Raw genomic sequence first — 10580 nt, 5'->3', positions numbered from 1 at the left:
GTTTCCGACCTTCTGAGAGAAGAAATTCCTCCAGGTCCCTCTGTACTATAGCATTTTGTAATCTCGATTTAAATAATAATTTGCTTTTTTATTTTTATTACCAAAGTGGATAACCTCACATTTTAACACATTATACTCCATCTGCCAAATGTTTGCCTACTCACTTAGCCTGTCTATATCCATTTGCAGATTCTTTGTGTCCTCTTCACAACTTGCTTCCCCACCTGTCTTTGTACCATCAGCAAATTTGGCTCCATTACACACAGCCCCTTCATCCAAGTCATTAGTATAGATTGTAAATAGCTGAGGCCCCAGCATTGATCCCTGTGGCACCCCATTAGTTACCATTTGCCAACCGGAAAATGACCCATTTATCCCGACTCTCTGTTTTCTGTTAGTTAGCCAATCCTCTATCCTTGTTAATGTATTACCCCTAACCCCGTGAGCTCTTATCTTGTGCAGTAACCTTTTATGTGGCACCTTATCGAATGCCTTCTGGAAATCCAAATACACCACATCCACTGGTTCACCTTTGTCCACTGTGCTCGTTACATCCTCAAAGAATTCCAGCAAATTTGTCAAACATGTTTTCCCTTTCCTAAAACCATGCTGACTCTGCTTGACTGTATTATGATTTTCTAAATGTCCTGCTATTGCTTCTTTAATAATGGACTCCAGCATTTACCCAATGACAGATGTTAGGCTAACTGGTCTATAGTTTCCTGCTTTCTTTCTCTCTCCTTTCTTAAGCGTTACATTTGCGGTTTTCCAATACTCTGGGACCTCTTTAGAATCCAGGGAATTTTGGCAGATTACAACCAATGCATCCACTATCTCTGCAGCCACAATGTGCCGGTATCCTCATACGTTATCCTCCTTATCAAATCCCACTTTCCCCTGAGCCCAGAGGAGCATTGGAAGAGCTGCCAGAAATCCTGAGAGCAATGTCAAGGAGTATGGAGGAGTCCAGCACCCACATTGCACTGTGCTTTGCGCAGAGCACGGTGCCCAAAATTTGCAGCATGGAACGGCTGGGCAGACCCATCAGCGCACTTGTCGACCCCACCATCGTGCAGCATAGAAAGATAGAAGATAGGAGCAGGAGTAGGCCATTTGGCCGCTCGAGACTGCTCCGCCATTCAACGGGACCATGGCTGAACAATCCAAATTCATTACCCTGTCCCTGCCTTCTCCCCATATCCGTTAATCCATTTAGGCTTAAGAAATATATCTAATTCCTTCTTAATATATTAAATGAATTGGCCTCAACTGTCTTCTGTGGAAGAGAATTCCACAGGTTCACCACCCTCTGGGTGAAGAAATTCCTCCTCAATTCTGTCCTAAATGGCTTAACCATTATCCTTAGTCTGTGACACCTGATTCTGGACTACCCCGCCATCGGGAACAGCCTTCCTGAATCTAGACTGTCTAGTCCTGTTAGAATTTTATAAGTTTCCCTAACAAGCTTACCTTATCACAGGAACGGCTATCAATCAATTCGTTGCCACCCCCAACCTCCGCATTACTGTTTGGGGGACTGTATACAACTCCCACTAACGTTTTCTGCCCCTTGGTATTTCTCAGCTCTACCCACAAAGATTCCGCATCCTCAGAGCTAATATACTTCCTTACAATTGTTTTAATCTCCTCTTTAACCAGCAATGCTACCCCACCTCCTTTTCCTTTTTGCCTGTCTTTCCTGAATATTGAATACCCCTGGATGTGGAGTTCCCAGCCTTGGTTACCCTGGAGCCATGTTTCCATAACCCCAATCATATCATATCCGTTTACATCTAGTTGCGCAGCTAATTCATCAACCTTATTACGAATGCTCCTCGCATTAAGACACAACGCCTTCAGGCTTGTTTTTTTAACACTCTTATACCTTTTAGAATTATTATTTAGTGTGGCCATGTTTGATTTAAAACCTTGATTTCTCTGACTGCCACTTTTACTTTTCTCCTTCCTGTCTTTTGCTTCTATCCTTGATTTCATTTCCTGTCTCCCTGCACAGGTTGCTAACACCCTGCCATTTTAGTTTAAACACTCCCCAACAGGTCTAGCAAACAGTCCCCCTATGACATTGGTCCAAGTCCTGCCCAGGTGCAAACCGTCCAGTTTGTACTGGTCCCACCTCCCCCAGAACCGATTCCAGTATCCCAGGAATTTGAATCACTCCCTCTTGCACCATTCCTCTAGCCACGTATTCATCTGAAATATCCTTCTATTTCTAATCTGACTAGCACGTGGCACTGGTAGCATTCCTGAGATTACTACCTTTGAGGTCCTATTTTTTAATTTACCTCCTAACTCCCTATATTCAGCCTATAGGACCTCATCCCGGTTTTTACCTATATCGTTGGTACCTACATGCACCACGACAAATAGCTGTTCACCATCCCCTTCCAAAATGCTCTGCAGCCGCAACAAGACATCCTTGACCCTTGCACCAAGGAGGCATCATGTCATCCTGCAGTCTCGTTTGCTGCCGCAGAAACGCCTATCTATTCCCCTTCCAATAGAATCCCCTATTACTATAGCTCTCCCACTATTTTTCCTCCCGTCCTGTGCAGCAGAACCACCCACCCACAGTGCCAGGAATTTGGCTGCTGCTGTCTTCCCCTGATAATCCATCTCCCTCAACAATATCCAAAGTGGTATATCTGTTTGAGAGGGGGATTGCCACAGGGGACTCCTGCACTACCTGCCTGCACATACTACACTGCCTGGCGGTCACCCATTCCTTTCCTTTCAGTGCAGCCTTTACCTACGGTGTGACCAACTCATTAAGCATGCTATCCACGGTGGCCTCAGCATCGCGAATGCTCCAGTATGTATTCATTCGCAGTTCCAGCACTGAAATACGATCTGCCAGTAGCTGCAGCTGGATACACTTCCCGCACACATGGTCGTCAGGGACACAGGAAGTGTCCCTGATTTCCCACATAGTGCAGGAGGAGCATACCATGGCGCCGAGCTGTACTGCCATGAGTTAGCCTTTAATTAATTAAAATCAAATTAAATCAAATCAATTCCTCCAATTAAACTACAATTAATTGGTATACTTAAGGGCCCTTGTTTACCAGCAGTCTCCGCTACACAATAGAGAACCTATAAACTGTAGACCACAAAATATAATTTCGGAAATAATCGAGAAAGAGATAAATACTCACCAAGCAATCAATTACCTGCTTTCTGGTGACATCACACTTCGATTCTTTTTACTTCTCTCTCTCCTCTCGCTGAGTCTGTGCCTCTCGCAAGTTTGCCGCTCAGCTCCGGTCCCAGGCCTCCTCTCCGCACTCTTTTTATCCTCGTCTCACTGACTCTGTGCATCTCGCAGGTCCGCCGCTCAGCTCGGGTCCCAGGCCTCCTCTCCGCGCTCTTTAGGAGGTAAATTAAAAAATAGGACCTCAAAGGTAGTAATCTCAGGATTGCTACCAGTGCCACGTGCTAGTCAGAGTAGAAATAGAAGGATATTTCAGATGAATACGTGGCTAGAGGAATGGTGTGAGTGGGAGGGATTCAAATTCCTGGGACATTGGAACCGGTTCTGGGGGAGGTGGGACCAGTTCAAACCGGAGGGTTTACACCTGGGCAGGGCCAGGACCGATGTCCTAGGGGGAGTGTTTGCTAATGCTCTGGGGGAGGGTTTAAACTAAAATGGCAGGGGGTTGGAAACCTGTGCAGGGGGACAGAGGAAAGGGAAACAAGTATAAAAGCAAAAGATAGGAAGGAGAAAAACAAACGTTGCAGTCAGAGAAATCAATGGTTTAAATCAAACATGGCCACAGTAAATAATAATTCTAATAGGTCTAAGAGCGTTATAAAAACAAGCCTGAAGGCGTTGTGTCTTAATGCGAGGAGCATTCATAATAAGGTGGATGAATTAGCTGCACAAATAGAGCTAAACGAATATGATTTGATTGGGATTACGGAAACATGGCTCCAGGGTGGCTAAGGCTAGGAACTCAACATCCAGGGGTATTCAATATTCAGGAAAGATAGGCAAAAAGGAAAGGGAGGTGGGGTAGCATTGCTGGTTAAAGACAGGATTAACACAATTGTAAGGAACGATATTAGCTCTGATGATGTGTAATCTGTATGGGTAGAACTGAGAAATACCAAGAGGCAGAAAACGTTAGTGGGAGTGGTATATAGATCTCCAAACAGTAATGCGGAGATTGGGGATGGCATGAAAAGGGGAATTAGAGAAGTGTGCAATAAGGGCACAGCAGTCATCATGGGTGACTTTAATCTACATATAGATTGGGCTAACCAAATTAGTAACAATACTGTGGAGGAGGAATTCGTGGAGTGTTTACGGGATGGTTTCCTGGACCAATATGTCGAGGAACCAACCAGAGACCAGGCCATCTTAGACTGGGTATTATGTAACGATAAAGGATAAATAAGCAATCTTGTTGTACGAGGCCCCTTGGGTCAGAGCGATCATAATATGATCGAATTCTTCATTAAGATGGAGAAAGAAGTAGTTGACTCAGAGACTAGGGTCCTCAATTTAAATAAAGGAAACTACGATGGTCTGAGGAGCGAGGTGGATAGGTTTGATTGGAGAATGTCACTCAAAGGGTTGACGGTGGATAGGCAATGACAAACATTCAAAGACAGAATGGATGAACTGCAGAATTTGTTCATCCCAGTTTGGCATAAAAATAAAACAAAAAACGTGACTCAACCGTGGCTAACAAGGGAAATTAGGGATAGCATAAGATCCAAGGAGGACATATAAATTGGCCAGAAAAAGCAGTAAACCTGAGGATTGGGAGCAGTTTAGGATTCAACAAAGGAGGACAAAGGGATTAATTAAGAAGGGGAAAATTGAATATGAGAGTGAACCTGCAGGGAACATTAAAACTGACTGTAAAAGCTTTTATAGATATGTGAAGAGAAAAAGATTGGTGAACTCAAGCGTAGGTCCCTTGCAGCCAGAATCAGGGGAATTTATAATGGGGAACAAAGAAATGGCGGACTAATTAAATACATATTTTGATTCTGTCTTCACAATGGAGGACACAAATAACCTCCCAGAGATGTTGGGGAACATAGAGTCTGACGAAAGGGAGGAACTGAAATAAATCAGTATTTGTAGGGGAATGGTGTTAGGGAAATTGATGGGATTGAAGGCCGATAAATCCCCAGGGCCTGATAATCTACATCAGGGTACGTAAGGTAGTGGCAGTAGAAATAGCAGATGCATTGCTGATCATCTTCCAACATTCGATGAAATCTGGAACAGTACCCATGGATTGGAGGGTAGCTAATGTTACCCCACTATTCAAAAAAGGTGGTAGAGAGAAAATGGGGAATTGCAGACCGGTAAGCCTGACATCGGAAGTGGGGAAAATGCTAGAGTCCATTATAAAAGATGTAATAGCAGAGCACTTGGATAACAATGACAGGAACGGATAAAGTCAACAAGGATTTACGAAAGGTAAATCGTGCTTGACTAATCTACTGGAATTTTTGAGGATGTAACTGCTAAAATAGATAAGGGAGAACCGGTGGATATGGTATATTTGGACTTCCAAAAGTCTTTTGATAAGGTCCCGCAATAGAGATTAGCGTGTAAAATTAAGGCACATGGTATTGGGGGCAAGGTTTTGACTTGGATAGAGAACTGTTTGGCAGACAGAAAGCAAAGAGTTGGAATAAACGGGTCTTTTTCCGAGTGGCAGGCAGTGACAAGTGGGGCACTGCAGTGATCGGTCCTTGGACCCCAGCTATTCACAATATATATTAATGATCTAGACAATGGACCTAGATGTAATATCTCCAAATTTGCAGACGACACAAAGCTGGGTGGGCGTGTGTGCTGTGAGGAGGATGCCGAGAGACTCCAGGATGATTTGGATAGGTTGGGTGATTGGGCAAAAGCATGGCAGATGCAATACAACGTGGATAAACGTGAGGTTATCCAATTTGGTGGCAAAAACAGGAAGGCAGATTATTATCTGAATGGCAATAGATTGGGAGAAGGGCAAGAGAAACGAGACCTGGGCGTCCTTGTGCACCAGTCGCTAATGATAAGCATGCAGGTGCAGCAGGAGTTTAAGAAGTCAAATAGTATGTTGGCCTTCGTAGCGAGAGGGTTTGAGTACAGGAACAAGGATGTCTTGCTGCAGTTGTACAGGGCCTTGGTGAGACCACATCTTGAGTATTGTGTGCAGTTCTGGTCGCCTTATCTGAGGAAGGATGTTCTTGCCATGAAAGGAGTTCAGCGAAGATTCACCATACTGATACCTGGGATGGCAGGAATGACGTATGAGGAGAGATTGGGACGATTGGGCTTGTACTCGCTGAAGTTTAGAAGAATGACAGGGGATCTTATTGGAAGTTATAAAATGCTGACAGGACTGGACAGACTAGATGCAGGAAGGATGTTCTCGATGGTCGGGGAGTCCAGAACCAAGGGTCAGAGTCTAAGGATAACGGGTATGCCATTTAGGACAGAGATGAGGATAAATTTCTTCACCAGAGAGTGGTGAACCTGTGGAATTCTCTACCACAGAAGGCAGTAGAGGCCAATTCATTAAATATATTAAGAAGGAGTTGCATATATTTCTTAATGCTAAAGGGATGAAGGGGTATGGGGAGAAAGCAGGGACCGGGTACTGAAATTGGATGATCAGCCATGATCGCATTGAATGGCAGAGCAGGCTCGAGTATATTACCCTGAATCCCACGTGCTTTAATTTTGCACACTAACCTCTTATATGGGACTTTGTCAAAGGCCTTCTGAAAATCCAAATACACCACATTCACTGGATCTCCCTTATCTATTCAACCAGTTACATCCTCAGAAACTCCAGTAGGTTTGTCAAACACGATTTCCCTTTCATAAATCCATGTTAAGTTTGTCTAATCCCGTTGATATTTTCTAAGTGTCTTGTTATCACTTCTTTTATAATAGACTCTGCCATTTTCCCTAATACTAATGTTAGGCTAGAGTCTATTATAAAGACTACCTCTTTTAGTACTCTGCGCTGCAGATAATCGGGCCCTGGGACTTTATCGGTTTTCAGTCTCATTAATTTCTCCAGCAATATTGTTTTACTAATGCTACTTTTCTTTCATTCCTCCTTCTCACTAGACACTTGGTTCACTAGCATTTCTGGGAAGTTATTTGTGTCCTCTTCCGTGAGGACAGACCCAAAGCATTTGTTTTATTGCTCCACCATTTCGTTGCTCCCCATTATAAATTCTCCCTTTCTTAATGTAAGGGACCTACATTTTTCTTCACTAATCTTTTTCTTTTTACATACCTGTAGAATCTTTTACAATCCGGTTTTATGTTCCATACAAGTTTACTCTCATACTCTATTTCCCCTCTTAATCAATCTCTTGGTCCTTTTTTGATGAACTCTAAACTGCTCCCAAATATCAGGCTTGCTACTTTTTCTGGTGACTTTATATGACTCCTCTTTGGGTCTAAATATATATATTCACAAATTAACCCCTTCATTGAGCAGTGGGATTTTCTGTACAGTACAGGTCAAATCAATATACCTTCAGCATTCCGACAAGGAGTGACATTCCTAAAGCTGGTTCCTTTACTCAGCGTTCATTTCCATCATAAGCAACTATTCACATACTGAGCCTAGCTCTACCAACCGTTCCACTACCTCTCCATCTCACTAACCAGCATGGATTCACCTATAGTCCCTCGAACGGCACTTTGCGCTACCAATCGATCTCAGTTATAAGCACTGATTTGCCTATTGAGACAAGTACTGCCCATCCCATTGCCCCCTATCTTATTGACCAGCACTAATTCACATACTGAACCACGGAATACACGTTCCACTATCCGCTCAAATCACTGACCAGCATTAATTCATATATTGAACCACGTACTAGCCATTCCAGTACCCGCTCCATCTCAGTGAACTGCACTGACTCGCCTGTTGAGCCAATACTAGCCATACCACGACCCCCATCTCACCAAACTGCACTGAGTCACCTTTTTATCCCAGTATTACCCCGCACTCGATGCTCTCCATCTCACTAAGCAGAATTAGTCACATTTGGAGCTTAGTAATACCCGTTTCACTGCACAGCTTTCAACTGAACCACCTGTTTTTCCTAATACTACCCATCCACTTGCCACTCCATCTCACTGACCAGCACGGATTCTACTCTATAATTTTATACATTGCATTGTTCATCTGATCATTTGTGCCAGGACCGTGAGACAAAATTAATTCTAGGAACCAACATTTCATCAGCAACAAGACCTATTTCTGATGTAGCACAATTAATGTAGAAAATTCTCCTTTGCTACTTCATACAGACAAAGAGATAGACCTCATACCTAATATAATCGAACTGACCAAAAGCATAGTCAAAGTGTGGGTGTGGGATGTTTATGAAACAATATATTATAGGGTCAGAGGGAGGGGCTGAGAGTGATGCTAAGCAATAAACTCTGCAATTCTCTCGCCAAACCTCCGCCTCTCTCATGCTCACACCTCATTATGAAACTCCATCAATTCTAACATTAGACCAAGCGTTTGGCCACGTGTCCTAGTGTCTCCTTGTGTGTCTATGTCAAATTTTCTGTGATTCCGCTCCTGTGAAGTGTCTTGTGACGTTTAGCTGTGTATAGTCACGATGTAAATACAAGGGGGAGAACTTCATTGTAGCCCAGAAATTGGTGGTAACTTCAGAAATATTGAAATATTGGAGCTTTAGCAGCAGGCGGTAATGACTCACGATGCAACAAATTAATTATCAGTACCCATATAAAGGATTGGAGCACTAAATCTAACACTAATGGCCTATCTCAGTGGCGCTACACTCAAAGCACTAACCGATATCAGGTGCAGTCTAATCGCAAGCCACAGGCTCTTTACAGTTCTTAAAAGCGAGGTTAATTTATGCTGCAGAACCTCATTCTCAGCGTTGCTGGCTATGAACCTGTGTCACAAGCAGGAGTAGGCCAAGTCCAAGAAGCAGGTGCCCTGATGGCAGATCCACGCACCAAGGAGAGGCCACAAATTTTCGGACCATGCATTGTAAGTTTTGGTATCCACTGTGGAGAGACGGAGGGTGATGCTGTACCCGGCATGTGGCAGGAGGCCCTCGCTGTAAGTCTTCAGCACCATGTGGAGGGCGGTTGCCCATCATATCTCGGGCAGCGCTCACCAGAACCCAACGCACAGTGCAGGAAGACATTTAACGACCTCACTCGGGTGGTCAGGGTGAGTCAATGCCTCAACAAATGCTGCATAGCACCGTCTGAAACACAGTCTTCACACAGTGGCCACAGCAGCACACCCCAGCACTCAACCACCAACAATATCTACCTGCCAACTTTCATACCCACATTGCACAACTTGCACACAATGACTGCTATTCAACTATGTCAGGTACATCACCCAAACACATTGCACTACACTCACTCACACATTTTCCTTTCTCTTGAAGGCCAAATTAGCTCACAGCAGGAGGGCGCAAGAGAACACAGGCGGGGAACAAGCTGACAGCCAACCACTATCTGCGTTAGACAATAGAGTGTTGGTAGATTATTGGCCGCCGGGTGGTGGGCGCCATGGCCACTGGCGATGATGACCCAGTTGGGGACAACAACGGTATGTTCATCCCTACTCATTCTCACAGCCCACTTCCCCGTCACCCCACAAGCCTCTGACACTTTCCAGCAAATCATGTTGTTTGCATTCAATCCTCCCCTTACCTTAACCTGACGATTATGGCTTTATGCTTTCAGGTAATAAGGTAGCACCTGTGCAGCCTGTACCTGAGGACACCGTTGAGAGCATGGTGGGAGAATAGAAGGAGAAATAACACTGCATGTCTCACCCGCAGTCACCAGCTCAGATAATGGCACTATGCATTACTTAGAGGCTAGTATAGTAGCGGGATCTGCACACGGTGATGCACCAGGGACGTGCGGGCGGCAGGGTGGGCCAGGGTGAAAGAGTAGCTCGTGGGCCTGCTCCCCAGTGGGCTGGTTCATGTGCGAGTTTTGCTGCGCAGGACACAGATGAAGAAGTCCATGCCCGCATAAAACATGACCTGGACAACGTTCAGGCTTGGGCTGATAAGTGTCAGGTAAAATTCGCACCACAGAAGTGCCAGGCAACGTGTTTCTCCAACATGCAAAAGTCTAACCACCTCCCCGTGACTTTCAATGGCATTATGATCGCTGAATCCCACACTATCAACATCCTGGGGATCACCATTAACCACAAACATAACTGGGCCAGCCATATAAATACTGTGGCTACAAGAGCAGGTCAGAGGCTAGATATTCTGCGGCGAGTGTATCACCTCCTGACTCCCCAAATCCTTTCCACAAACTACAAGGCAAAAATAAGGAGTCTGATGCAATACTCTCCACTTACCTGGATGAGTTCAGCTCCAACAAAACTCAAGACACTCGACACCATTCAGGACAAAGCAGCCCGCTTGATTGGCACCCCATCCACCACCTTAAACATTCATTCCCCCCACCACTGGTGTACCGTGGCTGCAGTGTGTACCATCTAAAAGATGCACTGCAGCAACTCGCCAAGGCTTCTCAGCAGCACCTTCCA

The sequence above is a fragment of the Somniosus microcephalus genome, unplaced genomic scaffold (assembly GCF_052327205.1).
Source record: "Somniosus microcephalus isolate GS21.2 unplaced genomic scaffold, FLI_Smic_1.0 unresolved_chr4, whole genome shotgun sequence".
In the NCBI taxonomy this organism is placed as follows: domain Eukaryota; kingdom Metazoa; phylum Chordata; class Chondrichthyes; order Squaliformes; family Somniosidae; genus Somniosus; species Somniosus microcephalus.
The sequence above is the reverse complement of the archived record's forward strand: the minus strand, read 5'-3'. Positions refer to the sequence as shown.